This window comes from Akebia trifoliata, chromosome 12 (genome assembly GCF_017979445.1).
Source record: "Akebia trifoliata isolate Shusen 1 chromosome 12, ASM1797944v1, whole genome shotgun sequence".
In the NCBI taxonomy this organism is placed as follows: Eukaryota; Viridiplantae; Streptophyta; class Magnoliopsida; order Ranunculales; family Lardizabalaceae; genus Akebia; species Akebia trifoliata.
This window is the reverse complement of record NC_141386.1, coordinates 20,714,989-20,738,192: the sequence shown is the minus strand read 5'-3', so window position 1 is coordinate 20,738,192 and position 23,204 is coordinate 20,714,989. Positions and strand designations below refer to the sequence as shown.

The window sequence follows — 23,204 nt, the reverse complement described above, 5'->3', positions numbered from 1 at the left end:
ATGACATCAATCATCCATACTCATTATACATTTTCCATTCTATGCAAATACCGTTGACAACATTAAAACGATAGACATGCTTTTCAATTTATAATTCGAAATATAACAACAGATACATAATACAAGTGGTGGAGTATTGGAATTAAAGAGTTGGGATTCACGACTGGATCGCTCCCAGTCGGGACATGATATTCCTCAATAACATCGTAGTTCCTGATTTTGTGGCTGGTCGTGTCTACCACGCTTGTGGAACCATTTATCCGCTCAGGCTGACCGTTTGACGTGACCGTAAGCAATGGGTCTCTTTTCGATGTGTCAGAACGTTCGACTACTACTAGATTGTTAGTGATCACTGACTAATCATCTTCGTCTATGCCTATCAGGCGTGCATGTGATTCCCAAATGACACTCCACTCGTATACGACCACCTTTACAATACACGTTCACTGGTAAAGATAAGAAAGGAATGGACCCGGATTCCAGTTGTGACTCCACTCTCATACGCGTCCCATACCACGTATGAGTTTGGTGGTCCCTACCGTACATCCCTAGATAGTGTACCCCTCCGGATGATGTGACACACTATCCCTTCAGGCATTCACAAACCCTTTAACAGCTCACAAAATAGCTACGTACATATATGATTTTTCATTTAAAACAAAAGAGAAATTAACAGAACAGGGTTGAGAACGGATATCCAGTTCCTACCATGCAACTGTGGCCACCCGGCCTAAAATAAATAACAGTACTCAGCGCAAGCGCTAACATAATCGGAAATAAACATGCAACCTTTTCATTAATAACCTGGATATCCTTTCACCAACCTACACACAACATACAATGTAAAATGTAGACATCACCCCTCGGGTGTGATTCTGACATTTTACCGTTCATTCCCTTTTCCCATTCTCTCGACATTCTCACTTTTCATCCTTTCAAATCAACCATTCATTTTCAATCTTTCAAAGTCATTCTTTTGGTCTTTCCATTGAAAACCACCGAAGTTTATTCAAAAACAAGGTCCCGATGATGCACGGGGCAAAAGCTGTTAAAAATAATGAAAGCTGGTGAAATTTGGCTAAGTGTCGGAAACTCAATTTTTCAAAGTTTTCGAAATTGAAAACGGGTTTTTCGAAATGAAAGTCTCGATCATGAGATTCGACACCATATAGTTTTTGTAATCTAATTCAAAGAAACGCGAAAGTTATTTCATTTTGAAAACTTGTCGAAAACGTCGAAAAATACGTTTTGTTCTTGAAACCAAAATTTGGATTTTGATCCTTTGAGATTTGGATCTTGAAACCATTCCCATTGTTCCGAAATGGGGGGTAAAACCTTAATTTCATTAAAGAACTTAAAGTAAAAATTAAAGAGGACATTTACTTAAATGTTTTTAATGAAATAGTGTATAAGGTGTGAGGAGGTCAAGCCAAGAGTCAGAACACTGTTCTGAATAAAACTGTGTCTGTCGGTGGCTGTCGGTGGCTGAACCAGGATTCTGTCGGTGGAACCGACAGTTTACTCATCGGCAGGTGTCGGTGGAACCGACGGTCCTGCCGACAGAACAAAATTTTCGGCGGCTTCTTGGTTTGGTCGGTGGCAGAAGCTCCATTCTGTCGGTGGGACCGACAGGATGCCCTCGGTAGGTGCCGGTGGCACCGACCCTTCCCACCTACAGCCTGAACCTCACTCGCGATTTTTGGGTTTTTCGATCCCTTTTTCGATTTCCTTTTCCATTCTTCGAACCATTCTACCCACCCACGATTTTGTTATCAAAATTCGATCAAACATAAGCAAAACACCTACTTCTACCATGAATTTGAAATCGAACAACAACTTTCTACGATTTAAATGCAAACAATAAGTTTTGTTTCAAAACCCTAAATGCACATTTCGGAAATCTAAAGCTACCAATAAGAATTGGAAGTCCCTTACTTGCTTGTGGACGCCAAGGGTACAAGCTAGCACTACAAATCAGGGTTGGATGGCTCAAGAGTCGAGGTTGGGCTGACTTGGATGCAAAACGAGCGAGGGTTTGCAAGGTATCCGACAATGACGTTTTCCTTCTCCTCTAAAATGAAGCATAGACCTAGCTCCTAACTTGATGAAGCCCTCGGACGGAATGTGTTGGGGTTTACTCGAGCTACCCGGCTGGTTTTGATGGAGGATGGAGAAAACGAACAAGAATGGGTAAGTAAAGATGGTGAAGTTGTAGCTCTCAACGTGGCCGACAACTTTGTCTTCTTCGTCGATGTTCAACTCGGCTTCGTTTGCGCACAAACTTGATGACAATGGGTCGAAACCCTTGGATTGAAAGTGGCTGTCATTTGGGTTTCTTAGAGAATGAGAGAAAAATGAAATAAAAGAAAATCAGATTTTTCTTTTATAACACAGCTAAGGGCATACTTGTAATTTCCCCCTTATTTCTAGTTTCGATCGTAACTTAACTATTCGGACTCGGAAAACGACAAACGAATATACCATTTCGAATAATTTTTCGATTCGGATCTAATGGTGTCATCAAATCTTTTTTATTCTCGCTCTAACGAAATTCCACTATTTTGGGTCCCACTTAACACGAAATTCGAGGATTCTATAACTTTTTCCTCCGAACTCGAATTCAAACTTGCTTACAGGCTAATGTATATATTTCGATCCTTTTGAATCTAATGGCGAAGTCGATTTTCCTCAAAATTAATCATAGCAATATTCGAGTATTTTACTCTAAGTCTTTCATTCGATACTTCCCTCCAAATCTCACCATTTACTTTCCTCGAGATATGAGTTGAAAATCCGGGGTGTTACACATTTAATGAATCATTTTAGATTGTTAAGATCTAAATATATTATCATTTAATGAAATTAAATTAGTTTATTAAATTTAATGATATTATTATTTAAGTTATGTTGTAATAGTCATACATTGTTCTTTGAATTATACTATTTATTAAGTTGTGCATTAAAATTAATTGAGTTTACTTATATTTTTATTTATTGAGTGGATAACTGTATTCATTTAATTTTTTTTTTATAATAAGGATGGGCTAATCATACTAAATCAATCGATTAGAGAAGTAAAAGATATATATTTTATTTCGATGTTTAAAACAAAATATTGTAAATAAATATTAGAAACTAAATAAGTTAAATAGATATAAATGACGTTAAAAGTTAATTTATCCATTCATATGTGCATAAAGTTTGATTACTTTAATAATAATCTTATAACATATTTAAGATTAATTATAACCCAGGTAGTGCAGAAATAGAAGGTGAAAAAACTTATAGATTTTGTAACTGTAGGGGCTTACATATTTTTAAATTATAACTAATGTTTTAATATACAGTTTGGGTTAAGCACGATTAAGACTTGAATTAGTCAAACCGATCCGCTTATCTGACCATTTGGGTCAATCGTTGACCCTGTTCAACATAATCGATTCAACCGAACCGGTTCAGTTGGCTCAAACAAGAACCAGCCCATTAAAAAAATCATTTTTTTCCTTTTAAAAAATTTGGAAAAATCATAACTAATTCATTTTAACTCTGATTTGGACAAAATAAGAGTCAATTTTGAATATTTCTATTCAATAAAATTATTCAAATAATTTATTGACATCAACATATAATAGTAAAGTTCAGATCAAATTGCACCCTTTTGGAGGATATATCTATAATTACTTTCTTTTAGGACAGCAAAATATAGCAGTAAAGTTCAGAGCATGAGGTCAGTCAATTCAAGAGAAATCTTCAGATAGCTGATGAAGCAGTTCAATCGAATGATTTTTATCATCTTTGTACGCATTTCTTGAATCGAGAAAAAAAGTTCGAGAAAAATCTTCAGAGAGCCGATAAAGAAACTCAATTGAACAATTTTTGTCATTTTTGTATGCATTTCTTGAGATTGATGAGATAGAGAATGAGAGAAAATTCGAGAGAAATTCTGAGAGAACCTATAAATTAGCTCGATTGAACGATTTTTTTCGTTTTTCTACACATTTTTCTTTATAGGGTACATCCGTCCCATTAGATACCCTTGGAGAGTTTAAATGAGAATCTCGAAAACCATTGCAACAATTCTATTCAAGATCTGTAAAATTTCATTCTTATAACATGTCACATTTTTAAATACTAGTTCAAAGTAATTATTTGTTACTTAAACTCTTAAAAAAGATGTCCCCAAAAAAGCTTTTTATCTTTAAAAAACGAACACTCTTTATATATCTCTCTCTAGGAAAGTTGAAGGAAGGATGAGTTCAGTGACTACTTCTAACACGTTAGACTAAAAAGGGCAACCAACTGACTGGCTTGGAACCGGGTGGTTGGATATCTGTTACGCTTATTTTAGGTTCTATCCATCATTGATATCTCTGCCCTTCTTCTAATTTTTTTTTAATTATTAATGAATTTTTGTAATTGGGTGCCTCTCAATATCAATATTTTATTGGTAAGAGTCTCCCAATTATGTTGCATATGGGCCTAGTCTATATCATTCTCACAAAATTCATTTTTGTACCCCTCCCCCCACCCTCTTCTCAACTTTTTAATGTTTTCATCCTTCAAATATCAAGAAGAAAATAAGGCTTGTTAGTAAGATTGATGATGATGGGTTTTGGGCAGAAACTTATAAATATTATTTGTAAATTGAACCCTTACCTAATAAGTATTGAATCAAATTTTGATTACTATGTCTATACACTCCATCTTTATCCAATAACATTTTATCAAAAAGAAAAAAAATCAATTTTTTACTCATTTATTGGATAACTTGATCAATTCAGAAGGATCAGCTCAATTTATTTATTTATTCCTAAAAGTGTAATGACTTGAAATCCTAAAATGTATCTCAAGGAAAGAATTTTAGATCCGTGCATTGATTTAAAAGTATAGATTCTTAATTTTTAATATTTGAGAAAAATTAACTTCACCAATAGATTTAGAAGGATCGAGAAATATACTTTAGCCTATAAGCACGCCGAAATCTGAAGTCGATTGAAAAAATTATCAAATCCTCGAGTTTCGCATTAGATATTTTTCCAATAGATAAACAACACCTTAGAGACGTAATTTGAGGAAACCGATCATACCATTAGATTCGTGTCGAAAAATCATCCGAAATAGAGTATAAGTTTGTCCAATTCGGTATTCGGGAAAAATAATTCCCAAAATGACAAGTATGTCCTAACTTAAGTGATATAAATATCTAAATTCTATTAGAAAAATCAGATTTTTCTTATTCTTCTCTCCAAATAAATCTCAACCATTTTCCTTCAATATTTGAAACTCAGATCTATACTAAACGAGAACGATCTGAGCTTAGGCGCAAGAAGGAAAGTTGTTCCTCTCGCCGAGGGTTACTCGTGGACGCAAAGAAATCCGATTTTCGTCGGAAGAAAAATTTAGAGATTGGCTGGAGGCAATTTTAAACTCCGTTCAACCGTTAAAAATAGCTTAAAGTAGGTTGCCTTCCCTTCTACCTTCTAGTTATGCGATAATTTCATAGAAAATCCATATGATTGTTGATAAATCGATTGTTTCATTAAGTTTATACATATTTGAACAATTTGAATCATGTTTGCATGCTTATTTATGATTGGTTTTGGTTCATTTGATGTAATATAATCATTTTATAGTTAATATGATATTTGGATCGATTTGGTCGAGTTTCGACGAAAAATCAACAATTCGGAAAAGTATCCGAATGTTGAGTTTGGTTCTAATTTTTTTTTGTTGCTTCCATATAGTATGTATACCCATTTCCTACCTTTATTTCATTAAAAATAATTAAGTATTACTATAAGTTCTTTAATAAATAAATAGTTTATTTTCAATTACGACTTTGAAAAATCATTTTTTCAACACTTAGTTAAATTTTCATAGATTTTCAGCTTTTATGTTTTATAGTTTTATCTTTGTTTTCGAGTCTCTCGACTCAACTAAAACCATCGAATGGAATTGGTTGATGTTTTATGGATTTCGAATTACTTTAAAGGTAAAATTACTTTAATAGATATATAAGAAATTAAATGATTGATTAATCGATTTAATTGATGGATGGATAGAGAGAACGTATGTTCTCGACTGATTGATGGGATAGTGCCTCCAGTTCTACGTAGTGGCCATGCCAGGTAAAACGTGATAGATAGATAGAGGGATGAGATGGTTGATGGATGGAAATGACAGATAACTGTCACTGGAAGGCACTACCAGACTTTATTTGTATTTTCGATTAAAAAGAAATGATATATTATATACAAAATAAATTATTTTGTTTACTAGTAAAGGTTTGTAGAAAACCCATAAAGAGTGACGCGTTGTTGTGTGTCCGGAAGCGACGAGTCAATCTAGGATAACACTAGATGTCATATGCTCTTCGGTAGTATGGGATACCTTAGAGCATATTACAGCTTATGAAATCCGGGAATTTCTCCTACTTATTTTCTAGGGAACGTTGTGTGTAAAGGCGGTCTCTGTATAGTGTAGAGCTAGACGGGGTCCACATGCATTGCCTCTTGATAGGCTTCGACGCGAGGGGTTTCCTAGGCTAGTTAGTGATCACTATTAGTCTATAGTCGTCAAACGTCGACCTCACCGTTAGTTGAACTCAGTATTGGGTTCTTGGTCAACGGCTAGTCTGAGGCGGATAAATGGTCATCCAACCGTGGTATGCTAGACCGGTCACAAAATCAGATTATAATGATGGGATTCCACATCAGAGGTTAAGTTTGGAATATCGTATTGCCATAGCCGAGACGGTTATATTGGCGTGTTCCTATGCTCTCTTATCGATTACACCGCCGTGTTCTTATTATGTATCTTTTTTTATTTTGTGATGTTTGATAGATGTTTTTATTTGAAAGATGCATAGGTTACTTTAAATGATAGAATTGATAGGTTGAAATTATTTAACTGTTTATTGAATATGCTTAGACATTTATCGTATGTTACATTATGAAAAATTTACATTATTTAACTGTTCAACTGATTACTCGTGCATGTATGACTCGTTGTTAGAACGGCGTTCATCCTGCTGAGTAACATTCCCCTGTTACTCACCCTATCCTTCCCCTTTCAGATTATTCAACTTTTGAAGAACCGTTCTTTGAGGAGTCTTTTGAGGAGGTCCTCGAAGAGGATCAAATTGATGTCTTGCCGCCGCCATGTCTTTGAGGACTAGTAGAGGATCCTAGTGATTTTTGGGTTGTAGATAAGAAACATGTTAGTTTAGAAATTTTTGTAACCTGATGAATTATGAGATTAAAGATCTTGACTTATATTAGTGTTTGTCGATTTCTTCCGCTTACTCTAGACTCTCGTATAGATGTTAGTTAAATGTTTATTCCGCTGCGTATATTTTCTTTTCATAAGTATTATTATTTATGACTGTTCTGTCAGATTGTGTGATTGATTACCTCACACCTCGACATTCTAATTGATGAATCATAGGGATTTGTGTTGGGATTTTGGGGCGTGAAAAAAAGTTTTCACAAGCTACATAAAAGTTGCATAGCAGCCAAATTCAGATTTAACAATTATTTTGTAGGATTTTTCCTAATTTAAGATTTTTCATGTGTTTATTGCTTTCTTGTTCTTCTTCCAATTATTTTCTATTCTAAGTTGAAGGTTGGAGCTTTTCCAACAACTTGCCCTACATATTTTATTTGAAGGTTGAAGGATGTGGGGTGATTAATCAGAAAATTATCAATTAAACTCATCAATTTGCCAATTTAATCATCTAGTCCCTAATATTATATCTCGTCTAGTAAGCATTACGTTATGAGAAATTTTCTTTTGTTGTTCTTAAAGGAAGGAGGATGCAAAAGAGACACTCAACTTATGGAATTATAACATTTCATAGATCAGTAAAATTTTATAGATCAACTACCACACGGGATTTGCTCTTAACATATTAGAGAAACACATAAATATTAAAAGTTAGAAATTAAAAAAAAAAGGCAGGGATGCTTAGCAGCAAGCTTCAAGTTAGGTAGCATAAGACCATCCCCAAATAAGTTGTGCAAGATTAAAATCATTAGTTTGTTGGAGTCAATTAGCTCCTAATAACGTGAAAGGCTCGACAGAGTCCCTAAATTGGAGCTAACTCGACTTGAAAGCCGAACAACTTATAACCCATATTATTTAGTTTAATTATAATTTTATATTTAATACTGATATATATATATAGTTTTTCTTCTTTTTCAAGGTATTGAAATATGTGAGAGGCTAACTGCAATGGGAATCGTTGTAAATCTTGTGACATATGTTGTTGGGACAATGCATCTTCTAAGTGTAACTTTAGCCAAAATTGTAACAAACTTCATGGGCACTTCATTTCTCCTATGTTTTCTTGGGGGTTTTCTTGCAGATTCTTTCTTAGGAAGATATCGAACAATTTCCATCTTTGTCGTAGTCTAAGTTTAGGTAAGCCTTGTTATAATTTTAATTTTAATGATGAAAGTAGCATAAGTCAATTTAATTTGGTAAGACCAAGATTTTCATTTTTGTGCATGAGTATGCCTGTGTGTGTGTTTATTGCATTTTTATTTTGGGGTCTGATGTTCACAATCACGGTGGTAGTGAATCAGGGCACAGGCATGTTAGCAATATCTACCGGATTGCTGCATCTTCACCCAACTCCTTGCAATACTATTCCGACTTACCAATGCGAACAACCCAATGAACTTTAAATGGGAATTCTATATGGATCTTTATATACAATAGCTTTTGGTATTGATGGAATTAAATCGAGTATCTCAAGCTTTGGAACTGATCAATTTGATGAGAAAGACGAGAAGGAAAAAGCCCAAATGGCATTTTTCTTCAATAGATTCTTCTTCCTCATCAGCATAGGGACTTTACTTGCTGTTTCGGTACTTGTGTATGTACAAGACAATGTGGGTTGATGCTGGCGATATGGAATTTGTTCAATCTCAATATTATTCGTAATCTCAACTTTCCTGTCAAGGACTAGAAGATATTGATACAAGAAACACTTTCAAAGCCCCCATAGTTCAAATTCTACAAGTTACAGTAGCTGCCGCCAGGAAAAGGAATCTCAAGTTTCTTCCTAATGTCAACTTCTATATGAGGATTCTAACGAGGCTTCGATGATACATCATACATATCAATTTCAGTAAGTATGACATAAACATTTTGTTGTTTGTATAGCTTTGTTTCAAAAATCCATAAATGAGCAATGGGACAAATTCTTAAACTAGTTTTTGTTATACATATCTTGAATCTAGTTGGTGATTGATCAAATTCTACACTTATATCCAAAACTAGGGATAATATATATATCTAAATCTATATATATATATATATATATATATTCTTTCATACCTGATAAGGTCCCGTAAAATCACTTTTTGGGATCGTAATTACATGAAGATGATCAACATCAAATTACTATTTGTCCCAAATAGCCATCAATTTTATTAATTTCCCAAAATATTGAAACTAATAGTTTTTCCTACTATTTACAGGTGAAAAAGGCAAAATTAGAGATCAAATATTTTTGTAACAATTTTTGTTACAATGTACAAGCCGAGAAGGAGCATCCAACCAAATTTTAGAGCCAAAAGTAACCAAGCCACCGCGATGGTGGGTCATTACCGTGCCATGGTAATCTCGAGGAATTTTACCTCGAGATTCGAGTTGTAATTTCTAGATTTTTCGATCGTTATAACTGAAGGCCCTTCTCGAATCGATTCAAACAAAACTCTTACCCCATAACCCGATTAGAAAAACTATTAATTGATGGGGTTGTCCCTAAGAGAAGGGGTCCCTCTTCTTCTTCCTAATTTCTTTGTAATTTTTTAATTTTTCCTTTGAGAGAAAGAATTCTTATAGAAGTGAGATATCAAGAGTATTTTTCTTTTATCTTTGTTCTTTAAATTTCTTTATTAACTCCATTGAAGGATCATCAAGAGAGAATCGAATTGCAACATAGACTCTTCTCTACTATGTTTCTCTTATTTTACTATTATTGTAATTAGTTCCTTATGATGATCAGCTAGACTCTCCTTAGAGAAGTCAATGGTGTCGGAGCGAGTTCATCTTAATATTACTGTTTCAATTCTATTATTTATACTTTAATTGTGTTCTTATGAAGTCTTTTAAGGTGAGATCATCCACTTTGTATTTCCAATTCTAACTTTGATGATTATTGCTTAGATAAGTTCAAGCTTAATCATGTTTCACTATGAATTCAAAATATAAGTTAGATAATCTCCTATAAGTTTAGGTTTTATAATTGCTATTTTCTAATTACCTTCAAGTGATTAATCGATTTATCTTCCAATCCAAGAACAACAATTTGTTACGTGGATTGAGTTATGAGAATTATTCAACATTAGGATGACCAGTTAAAGCTAATTTGATCTCTCTAACCCCTTCTACATTATTTTCAATCTCCATTCTTGCTCTCATTTCAATTTTATTTCACTACTTAGCTGCAATTTTCTAATTTGTTTTAAAAATCTATTTTTCATTATTCTATTTTGATTTCAATTTGAAAGAAAAACTGAATCACGATTGTCCATGTGGAACGAATCTTACTCCCAAAGTTTTATCTCATTATTTTTTCAATCTTATATATTTCTGCAATCTAAGAAGTTACATGATCAAATCGGCACTACTGCCGAGGACAACGGTTCGATTCATTTTCAATTTGAAAGAATCATAGAGGAATTCGTAACAGAACCGAGACTTATTTGCTTGAAACAGAAGCTAAAAAAATAGAAAAAAATTGAAAATATTTTCATTACAACCTACAAGACATCATAAATTTGTTAAAAAATTTTTTATATTTTTATCAAAATTTCACCGTGCCGCAATGACGTGACAGCCTTTGTTGCTGATTTTTGTTGAGCGAGTTTCTGACATTATTCTTATTGTAATGGTGATATTTATTTTTTTTAGCATTCTAATTTGAATAAATCTTATTATTTTTAGGTGAAGGATCCGATGAAAATCAATGAACGGCAACATGTGGAATTTTTATCCACTCTTCTTTGCCAAGAAGACAACAACTTTCAAACTTTATTTTCATTTTATTTTTACTAGAAAATATTTTGTATTAGGAATTTGAATTGTAATCATTTTAATTTCATCCGAGAGGGCTTGGATTGTAATAGATCTAGGAAAGAACGACAGTAGGACAAAACTGTTTCGGCCCCTTGGGTTCGTACATCGAAATTGGTGTCAGTGGCCCAAGTCGACTCAAATTGTTTATCCCCCGTCTAGAACGGGAGGTAATTTTCGCACCACTCACGTACTTCTTGTTAGTGAGTTTCTGTGTTGATTTTGAATGATTAATCTGTATACCTCGATTTGCATAAGTAATAAGGGCACCCTTATGAGGATGGCATCATAAGATAAGAATCGGATTTCATCATCGATATCTTGCCCTTTTAGGAAATTGGATTCACAACCAAAAAATTAATTAAAATTGGTTAGACTTAACTCTAAGTCCCATCGAGCTCATTAATATTACCACATTTAAACAATTAAGAGCTGTCTAGTCGTAAGAACCCAATATCACGTGTGAATTCCTCCCTCTCTTGTGTGCAAACCAATAGTGTATAGATACAGAATCCCAAGTAGATTTACATCGTCATGGAGTTTAGGAGAGAATCTTAGATCCTGTGTGTCTTATGTGATAATTATAATCATTCTTCCGAGTGTTGTCTGAGTTTACCCATGGTCCGTGCTACGCAAACCAATATGCATCATTCTCAAAATTCTTATTGGATGTCGACACCCAATTTGTTCAACCAACCATACCACATAGATAATTAGTTTTCCTCGAATACCATACCTAGTCAGAACGAGTTCACTCAGGGTACTCACTTAGGTAACCATTATGATTTTTATATGCATGATAACTCGATGGTGAATCCAACCATAATTTCCCAACAATCCTATGATTCTCAACAATTCTTCGATTATAAAGCTATAGAGCCTTAGCCAACATCCACTCACTTATATTTGTCTTCTCTTCAATCGTCATCATTAAAGTCTATGATATCTGAGTTCTTAATTCAACAAAAATAGCTTATCCAACAACAACAGGACATGGGTTAAGCCTTAGTTAACATAAAAATTCAATTGAGTTACCTAACGTTCTTTTTAGAAGAAGAAAAATTTGATAAATTCAAAAATGAGGATATCTCAATCCTAGAAAATCCACCATTCTTTCAAAATAACCTTAGTGACCAGTTCTACTCTTTTGAATATTTCGATTATTGTCCATCAACAATTGATAACCCTGTCTCAATTGAAGTTCAAATTCAAATCAATGAGGTTACAGTTTCAACCGAAGCAAAGATGGAAGTCTAACTAGGTCAGTTTCCTGTGCCCTTAAAAGAAAGAGAGAATGGTCAGTTTTCACATGAGATAACCTATAACACCCTTAGTTTTTAATTGTATTTCGAACAAATCTAATTGTGAATTTCGATAAAATTCTAAAAGAAAGACTTAGGTTAAAATACTCAAATTTTAGTTCGTTTATTTTTAACAAATTTTGACTTCACCATTAGATTCAAAATGATTGAAATACATGTTTTAGCTTGTAAGAACGTTCAAATCTGAATTTGGATGAGAAAGTTATAAAATCCTCAAATTTCATGTTGAGTGAGATCCAAAATAGTGAAGTTTCGTTAGAGTGGGAATCAAGAAAATTTGACGTCACCATTAGGTCCGCAACGAAAAACTATTCAAAATGAAATATTCATTTATTATTTTTCGAATCTGAATAGTCGGGTTACCATTAAAAATAGAAACAAGTAGAAAATGTCAAAAATGCCCCCAGCCCTTGTTTAAAAGAAAGATAACTTTATTTTATTTCATTTCTTTCCCTCTTCTCTAAAGAACCCAAATCAACCATTCATCTACCCTAGGGTTTTGACCCATTCTCATCAACATTCCTCGCGATCAAGCCCATGTTGATCGTCGACAAAAAATGAAGGATTGTCGGCATTGTCGAGCTCCACATCCTCATCCCATTTACCCTTAATTCCTCTTCTTTCTCTTGGTCTTTCACAAAAATCAACAAGTAGGTTCATTTAGACCCACTTGGAGTCCCATCCAAACTAAAGAAAAGTTGTTGATTTGTCGATGAAAGAGGAAGGATACCTTCAAAGAAGGTTTCACGACTAACCCAACCGTTGGCACCCGAGTTCAACCACTTTCGGAACTTCGAGCCACTGAACATTGACCCCTTTGTGTTAAATCATCACCATTTACAATCACGACCCAAGTAGGGGACTTTCTACTCTTATTAGTAGCCGTAGATTTCGAGAAAATTGCATTTAGGGATGTTGTAAAACTTATTTTATATTTTAAAAATTATAGAATATTGTTGTAATTGTTTCAAATTCATGCTAGAACTAATATATTTGATGTATTTCATCATGATTTAAATATTATATCCTTGGGTGGGTTATTAAAATCGAAAATGAGTAAAAAAATCGAAGAAACAATGAAAAAAATAGAAATTCACGAGTTTCAACGTTTTGACGGTTCCACCGTGAGCCACTGTCAACTCCAAAAAGTACCCAAATAATTTTTTTTGATATTTGTTTTGGATTCCTTGTGCTATTAACATGCAAAAAATCACTAATTATGGGCCCCATAACTCTTTCAAATGAGCCCGGAAAAAAATAAACAAAATATCGTCAAAACGGGAATGTTTTAGAATTCGTGTGATATCTTTTGCATTACTTTGAATTAAGTTACAAAAATTACACAGTCCTTCTCATGTTTTCGAGGGCTTTGATTTACAAAAATTTGTTTTCATTTTCGACAACTTTGAAAAATCGAGTTTCTGATACTTAACCAAATTTTCACCAACTTTTGTTGTTTTGACAGTTCGACTTTGTGGACTTATTGAGACCTCGATTTAACAAAAATTTAACAGTTTTTGATCTAATAATCCAAGTGAATTTGAAAGCTTGAAAGGAGAAAGGTTTACTTGAAAAGATGAAAAGTGAAAATGTCAAAAGAATGGGAAATGGGATGAAACGGTAAAATATCATAATCACACCCGAGGGGTGATGTCTGCATTTTAAATTATATGTTGTGTATAAGTTGGTGGAGGGATATCCAGGTGTAATAAAATGTTGCATATTTATTCAAATTATGTTGGCGCAGAGGCTCCGAGTACTGTTATTTATTTTAGGCCGGGTGGCCACTGTTGTATGGTAGGAACTGGATATCCATTATTAACCTTGTTATGTTAATTTCTCTTTTGTTTTTAAAAGAAAAGTAATATATATAAGTAGCTATTTTGTGAGCTATTAGAGATTCTGTGAATGCCTGAAGGGATAGTGTGCAATATCAACTGAAGTATGGTGTACAATCCTAGGATATACGGTAGAGACCACCAAGCTTATACGTGGTATGGGACGCGTATGAAAGTAGAGTCACAACTGGAATCTGGGTCCATTCCTCTATATATTTACTAGTGAATGTGTATTATAAAGGTAGTTATATATGAATAAAGTTGTTTACTTTGGGAATCACATGCATGCTTAATAGGCATAAACGAAGATGATTAGTCAGTGATCACTAACAATCTAGATTAGTCGAACGTTTTGACACATCGAAAAGAAAACCATTGCTTAAGGTCAAGTCAAATAGCCCGCCTGAGCCGGATAAATGATCATCAGTGTGGTAAAAACAACGATCGATCACAAAATCAGGAACTGAAAATCAGATTAATGTTGTAATATCATATTTCGACTGGGAGCAATCTAGTCGTGAATCCCAACTCTCTAATTCCACTACTCCACCATTATGTAATATGTATCTATTATTATATTTTGAACTATAAACCGCAAAGCATGTTTGTCATTTAAATGTTGTCAAATTATTGGTAATCCTGTATATTTTCACCTTTTTGCGCAACTCTGATCAAATTCCGTGATGTTCGTCATTTCCTATCTTCCGCATCTTGTATATTTTAGTACATTGTTATATACAGGATTTATTGGTTATTGTCTTATCAATTTTCTTCATTTTTGAGTTCTCTCAAACGGTAACAAAATGAGGAAACTATCCAAACTTTGGGGTTTGACCTCGGGAGTTATGTTAGCTTTTGGCAAGGAGTCACAAATGGTATCAGAGCCCATTAGTAGTTCATTATTGGGATTACAAGCTCTTCCGTGTCTAGAGTCCATAGAGCCTAGTGAGACTAAGATAGCATTCTAGGGTCTTTCTATTAGTAATGAAAACGATGTTCATTACTATATTCCTACCTATGGATATTAATTAATTCTTTCATAAGAATGACTTTAGCCTGCTGATAATAAATTCCTTGCTATTAATGAACAGAAATGAGATGAGCTGACGAGGTAGAGGTAGAGGCCGAGGGAGATGCCGAAACACAGTCGAGGTAGGACAAGCATCAGATCAAACTCCCGATCTGATAGTGCAGATAATGTTGTTTATGGGACAGATGGCTGAGTCCCAAAATAAGTTTAGGGAGGAGATACTCGAGTCACAGGCTATACTAGCTGAGGAGGTAGCTGAGTTAAGGGAACACCAGGCTTCTTCACAAGAGGCTGACCCTATTCCACCCCAGGAGCCACTACGAAAACCACGGCCATAGGTTGTACTGTTGAGGGCTGCGGAAACTCCCCCACCCCACTCACAGATAGATCCGGGGATGTAGCTACAGAACTTCCAACGACTACGTCCATCGAGATTTGTAGGTTCTTTTGACCCGACTGAGGTTGAAGAGTTGCTTTTGAGGACCCGAGAGATTCTGAGCACCATGCAGTGCCCGAGAAATCAATGGGTACCGGTGGTTGCTTTTAGTTTGACGGGGATGCCAGCCATTTGTGGTGTTCCAATAGGAATGTTTTGGGGGATGGACCTTTTGAGTGGGTCGATTTTGAAAGGATGGTTTTAGACAAATTCATATTCGAGACGACCTGAGAAATTAAGCATCAGGAGTTTTCAGGTTTGGTGCAAGGCAATCTATCCGTTACGGATTATGAGCTAAGATTTATCAGATTGTTACGATATGCATTCGAGTTCATTTCAACCGATCTATAGAAGGCCTGTAGATTTTTCAGAGGATTGCGAACTTACTTGAGGGCCAGGATGTTAATGATTGAGACCACCAGTTACAAAAACATGGTGAGTTAAGCTCAGAGGGTTGAACTAGAGGAGATGGAGTTGTGACTTCGAAAAGGCAGACTAATCGAATTCAGGCTTCTTTTCCTCTTAGGGTCAAGCCTGCCAAGAGGCCGATGTTTTCAAAACCCAATGCTTCTGCCCACATATCCGTAATAGCAAGCTCCTACGCCGTCGAGTTATGGACCAGGCGCAAGGGGACCAACCAGACAGATTCTGAGACCACCTGCCCCATAGAGACCTATACAGACGGGACCTTTGGTATGCTTTGGGTGTGGGCAAATGGGACACATCAAGAGAAATTGCCCTTCATCACCGCCATAGTTAGGGGTGATTTCTAGACCCCAGGATAAGTGTATCATCTGACTCGAGAGGAGATACCAGTTTTGGACGAGGTGCTAGAAGGTACAATTTTAATTTCCAATATTAAGATTCGAGTTCTGTTTTATACCGGTTCTTTTAGATCATATATTTCCACGGAGATTGCACGGTTGTTAGAATTAGAAATTGTTGACACGGGCCAGGTAATGAAACTGTCCACACCATTGGAAGATCGATAGATAGCTCAGAAATTATGTCGAAACTATATAATTAGGATAGAGAACCAGGAGATGAGTACCGGCCTCATGACATTAGATTGTTTTGACTTTGATGTTATATTGGGGATGGATTGGCTCGTACAGAACCATACCCACATGGATTATTTCACCAAGTTAGTAGTCTGTAGCAGGTTGGGATATCCAAAATTCAAGGTTCGAGGATCCAGGTATAGAAGAGACGGTCTTTTATATAACCAGTTGGGAACTTTAAGTGTAGCGAAGCTAGAAACATCACCGGATATGGTAGAGGTAGTCAAGAAATTTGGGGATGTTTTTTCAGACGAATTACCGGGTTTGCCTCCAAGTCATGAGATAGAGTTTTCTATCAATTTGGTACTAGGCACAAGGCCTATCTCCATCGCACTATACCAAATGGCCCCTATAGAAACCCGAGAGTTGAAAGTGCAGATTGATGAGCTTACTAACTTGGGATTTATTCGACCAAGTTCCTCACCTTGAGGAGCACCGATTTTGTTTGTCAATAAAAAGGATGGGTCACTCTGATTATGTATCGACTACCGGAGGTTAAATCAAGTGACCATCAAGAATAAGTAACCCCTTCCATGCATCGATGATCTGTTTGACCAACTGCAGGGTGCCCAATATTTCTCTAAGATCGATTTGTGATCTGGGTACCACCAATTGAGGATCCCGAAGGTGGATATTTCGAAGACTGCATTTTGGACCAAGCTAAGACACTTTGGGTATCTAGTGATGTCTTTCGGTCTGACGAATACACCAACAACATTCATGGATCTGATGCATCAGGTATTTTGGGAAGACCTCAACAAGTTTGTCATTGTGTTCATAGATAACATCCTAATTTACTCTAAGTCGAGGGAGGATCACAAGAGACATGTCTAAATCACACTACAAATTTTACGTAAGCATAAGCTATATGCCAAGTTCAGCAAGTGTGAGTTAGGGCTCCAAAAGGTGAAATTCCTAAGATACGTGGTGTCCAATGAAGGGATAGCAATAGACTCCTCCAAGGTTGAAGTTGTATTGATGTGGAAACATCCTTAGATGGTAACAGATATTAGAAATTTTCTTGGGATGGCCGGCTACTATAGAAGGTTTATTGAGGGATTCTCTACTCTTACAGTACCATTAACGAGATTGACGCAGAAAAATATCCAGTTTGAATGGGATGACAAGTACGAGACTGCATTTCAAGAATTGAAGAAAAGATTGACGACTGCTTCAATTTTAGTATCTACGATTCTGGGTGAAGGCTTGACGATCTTCACTGATGCTTCTAGGATTGGTCTGGGAGCCATATTGATGCAATTTGGGAAAGTAGTGGCATACCATCTAGGAAGCTGAAGAATCATGAGAAGAATTATCCATTCCATGATCTTGAGTTAGTCGTTATAGTGTTCGCACTACGCATTTGGAGACATTATCTATATGGGGAGAAGTTTGAAGTATTCTCTGATATAAGAGCCTCAAGTACATATTCTCGCAGTGAGAATTGAATATGAGACAACGATGTTGGATGGAGTACCTCAAGGACTATGACTTGACCCTTGAGTACCACCCGGGAAAAGCCAATGTGGTTGCCCATGCGTTGAGTAGAAACACTGTAGCTCATATGATGGCAAAATAATGGTAATTACTTGAACAGGCCATAGAAATAATATTTGAGACTCCAGGGGAAAAGTTTAGACCGCATATATATCTGGGTACATTGAAAATTAAAAATGAGTTGATAGCACGAATTAAGGAAGCCCAGAAAGTAGATGAAGATGTGAGAGGATATAAGCTCTCAACTAAGGACCTAATCGACCTAGATTGGTCAAAAGGATCAGATGAGGTTCTCAGATTTCGAAGTAAGATATGGATACTGCAGGACTCGCAATTGAGGTCTGTCATACTCGGCAAAGTACACTGTTCCCGATATTTGATTCACCCAGGAGGCACAAAGATGTATAGAGACCTGCGAAGGAATTTCTGATTTTCGGGTATGAAGATGCCTAACCTGCCAACAAGTCAAGGCAGAACACCGTTACCCTACAGGCATATTCCAACCATTAGCCATAGCAGAATAGAAATGGGAGCACGTGACCATGGACTTTGTAGTAGGGTTACCGAGAGCTAGTGATGGGTCAAATGCCATATGGCTGATTGTGGATCGACTGACAAAATCAGCACATTTGATCCCAATACAAGTCTCATTCAACGTCAATAGACTGAGCCAGATATAAATAGCTAAGATAGTATGACTACATGGAGTGCCAGTTTCTATCGTGTTAGACAAGCATCCTAGATTTACTTCTCGATTTTGGGAGAGTCTGCACAAAATAATGGGTGCTCGATTGAACTTCTACACAGCATTTCACCCACAGTCTGATGGACAATTTGAACAAGTAATTCATATTTTAGAAGACATGCTACAAGCGTGTGTTTTGGATTTTGAGAGTTCTCCTATAATAACAGCTTCCAAGCTAGTATCAGCATGGCACCATTCGAGGCTTTAAACAGTAGGCCGTGTCGATCATCGATATGCTGGGCAGAAATAGGAGATGCCACAGTATTGGGGCCCGAGATTGTTGAGGAAACTACTGAGACAGTACTCATTTTACGAGACAGACTAAAAACTGCTTAGAGTAGACAGAAAAGCTATGCAAACAAGCAGCGCAGACATTTGGAATTTCAAGTTGGGGATCAAGTGTTCTTGAAGGTATCGTCCTAAAGAGGGATCTCCAGATTTGGCGTGAAGGGCAAATTAAAGTCACGATTTGTAGGACCATTCAAGATAGTTGAGTGGATAGGTCCAGTGGCTTATCAATTGATTCTACCCCTACAACTTGAGCAAGTTCACAATGTGTTCCACGTGTCCATGCTAAAGAAGTACTTGCCAAACCCTTCACACATGGTCGACTTATAGAATTTAGAGGTAGATGAAGACATATCCTATGAGGAAGGTGTAGTACAGATATTGGACATGAGAGTAAAGCAACTCAGATAAAAATTTATCCCTCTAGTGAAGGTATTGTAGAGGCACCACAATGTAGAGGAAGCCATGTGAGAAAAAGAGGTTGAGATGCAAGCTAAGTATCCAGAACTATTTCGAGAATAAGGTATGATTTCAATTTTGAGGACGAAATTTTTATTTGGGGAGAGAATGTAACACCCCGAGTTTTTAATTTGCATCTCGAGAAAATCTAATTGTGAATTTGGATAAAATTTTAAAAGAAAAACTTAGGGTAGAATACTCAAATTTTAGTCCATTCATTTTTAACAAATTTTGACTTCATCATTAGGTTCAAAATAATCAAAATATATACTTTAACGTGTAAGCATTCAAATTCGAGTTCAGATTAGAAAGTTATAAAATCCTCGAATTTCGTATTGAGTGGGACCCAAAATAGTGAAGTTTCGTTAGAGTAGGACTCAGGAAAATTTGAAATTACCATTAGGTCCGCAACAAAAAATTATTCAAAATAGAATATTCATTTGTCATTTTTCGAGTCTGAATAGTCGGGTTACCGTTAAAAATAGAAACAAGTAGAAAATGTCAAAAATATCCCCAGTCCTTGTTTAAAAGAAATATAACTTTCTTTTATTTCATTTATTTCCCTCTTCTCTAAAGAACCCAAATAAGTTATTCATCTACCCTAGGGTTTCAACCCATTCTCATCAACATTCCTCGCGATCAAGCCCGTGTTGATCGTCGACGAAGAAGGAAGGATCGTTGGCATTGTCGAGCTCCATGTCCTCATCCCATTTCCTCTTCTTTCTCTTGCTCTTTCAACAAAATCAGCAAGTAGGTTCATTTAGACCCACTTAGAGTTTCATTCAAATAGAAGGAAAGTCATTGATTTGTCGTTGAAAGAGGAAGGATACCTTCAAAGAAGGTTTCACGACCAACCCGACCGTTGGCACCCGAATTCAACTACTTTCAAACTTTTGAGCCATCGAACATTGACCCTTTGTGTTAGTTCATTACCATTGACAACCACGAGCCAAGTAGGGGACTTTCTACTCTTATTAGTAGTCGTAGACTTCGAGAAAATTACATTTAGGGATGTTTCGAAACTTATTTTGTGCTTAAAAATCGTAAATATTATTGTAATTATTTCAAATTTATGCTAGAAATAATGCATTTTATGTATTTCATTATGATTTAAATATTAGATACATGGATGGGTTATTACAATCGAAAATGAGTGAAAAACACGAAGAAACGATGAAAAAAATGGAAAATTTGCGAGTTTTAGCATTCTGATGGTTCCACCGTGAACAGTCACGGTGCCACCGTGCCCCACCGTCAACTCCAAAAGGTGCCCAAATAATTTTTTTGATATTGTTTTGGATTCCTCATGCTATTAATATGCAAAAACCACTACTTATGGGCCCCATAACTCTTTAAAATGAGTCAGGAAAAAAATAAATAAAATTTCATCAAAACAGGAATGTTTCAGAATTCGTGTGATATCGTTTGCATTACTTTGAATTAATTTACAAAATTATATGGCCCTTCTCATGTTGTTGAGGGCCTTCATTTACAAAAACCCGTATTCATTTTCGACAACTTTGAAAAATTGAGTTTCCGATAGTTAACCAAATTTTTACCAACTTTTCTTGTTTTTACAGTTCAACTTCGAGGACTTATTAAGATCCCATTTTAATAAAAATTTGATATTTTTTTGATCAAATGATCCAAGTGAATTTGAAAGCTAGAAAGGAGAAAGATTTAGCTTGAAAAAATGAAAACTGAAAATGTCAAAAAAATGGGAAAGGGGATGAAACGGTAAAATGTCATAATCGCACCCGAGGGGTGATGTCTGCATTTTATATTGTATGTTATGTATAGGTTAGTGAAGGGATATCCAGGTGTAAAGAAAAGTTGCATGTTTATTCCAATTATGTTGGCGTAGAGGCTCCAAGTACTGTTATTAATTTTAGTTCGGGTGGCCACAGTTGCATGGTAGGAACTGGATATCCATTCTCAATTTTGTTATGTTAATTTTTATTTTATTTTTAAAAGAAAATTAATATATATATATATATATATATATATATATATATGTAGCTATTTTGTGAGCTATTAAAGAGTTTGTGAATGCCTGAAGGGATAGTACGTCATATCATCCGGAGTGGTATACTATCCTAGGATGTACGGTAGGGACCACCAAGCTCATATGTGGTATGGGAAGTGTATGAGAGTGGAGTCACAATTGAAATCCGGGTCCATTCCTTTATATCTTTACTAGTGAACGTGTATTATAAAGGTGGTTGTATATGAATAGAGTTTATTTTAGGAATCACATGCACACCTGATAGGCATAGACGAAGATGATTGGTCAGTGATCATTAACAATCTAGAGTAATTGAACTTTCTAACACATCGAAAAGAGACCCATTGCTTACGGTCACGACAAACAGCCCGCCTAAGTCGGATAAATGGTCACCTGTATGGTAAGAGCAACGACCGACCACAAAATCAAGAACTAAAAGTCAAATCAATATTATAGCATCATATCCCAACTGGGAGCGATTTAGTCGTAAATCCCAATTCTCTAATTTCACTACTCCACCATTATGTAATATGTATCTGTTGTTATATTTTGAACTATAAACCACAAGGCATACTTGTTATTTAAATGTTATCAAATTATTTGTGTTAGAGTGGAAATGTATAATGAGTATTGATAATTGATGTATGTGGACTTTTAAAGTATTTAGTTGCTCATCCCTAGATATACGTACCAGTTAACTGTAGTTTTAATAGTAATGCTTTGCATGTATTAAAATTATTCAGTATGCTTATTCGTCCATTCTAGGTGAGGTTATTAGTAAGAGTCGTTTGTGGACCTATTGGATAACCATTGTTATTCATCATTTACTTCATATTTTTTTTAGCTTCGGAGCTTGTTGTCGGAAAGGTAGTTGTAGAGCCATTGAGCAAGGACTATTTGGTGGATCATACCAACGACCAAAGTCCGTTACCCGGTGAGCATCATAACTACTTCTACTAAGAGTATGTTTGTCCTAGGAGATGTATATGATTTTTTGGGGGCCGAGTGATCGGTTTATGTTAGAGTGAGGATTAATTTTTATAATCCTGTATATTTTTACCTTTTTGCGCAACTCTGATCAAATTCCGTGATGTTTGTCATTTTCTATCTTCCACATCTTGTATATTTTGGTATATTGTTATATACAGGATTTATTGATTATTGTCTTATCGATTTTCTATATTTTTGAGTTCCGTGAAACGCTAACATAAGAGGAAGAAACTGTCCAAACTTTGGGGTTTGACCTCGGGAGTTATGTTAGCGTTTGGTGGGGCGTCACATAACCCTTGAGAGCCAACTTATATTTCAAATTTCTAATGAGCTAACCAATTGTACAAATTTGGCTAAGGACATTGATCCACTATCTGAGGAGACTGTTGTTCAGGAGAAATCAAAAATCAACTCTAAATTGTTAATCACACCAATTTCGACCACTATA

The 23,204-nt window shown here is 35.6% G+C and overlaps 1 pseudogene; it reads left to right on the top strand.

Annotated features, from left to right (window-relative positions):
* The window catches only part of LOC147389048 (protein NRT1/ PTR FAMILY 6.2-like), an 88,754-nt pseudogene that overhangs the window by 32,439 nt on the left and 33,111 nt on the right, over positions 1-23,204 (top strand).